This window comes from Oculina patagonica, chromosome 4, assembly GCF_052425735.1.
Source record: "Oculina patagonica isolate OP01 chromosome 4, crgOcupat, whole genome shotgun sequence".
In the NCBI taxonomy this organism is placed as follows: domain Eukaryota; kingdom Metazoa; phylum Cnidaria; class Anthozoa; order Scleractinia; family Oculinidae; genus Oculina; species Oculina patagonica.
Genome location: NC_135761.1, coordinates 14,443,347 through 14,443,558, shown reverse-complemented (window position 1 = coordinate 14,443,558; position 212 = coordinate 14,443,347).

Sequence of the window (212 nt, the reverse complement as noted above, 5' to 3'; positions counted from 1 at the left end):
AAAAGGTCAGCGGTGACTGCCAGTGGTCGAAATAGAAGTATCCCTCCTGGTGTTTGACTCGTCCCCAGTCGTAGGAGGAGCGTTTGGGGCAAAGTAAACAAATTCATATCCCGTGATTGGCTAAGATGTCAATAACATCCTTCTGTCTGTCAGTCTTTACCTTTACGAAATGAATAATTTCTCTTAAGAGCGAATTTTTTTGTAGACCGCGT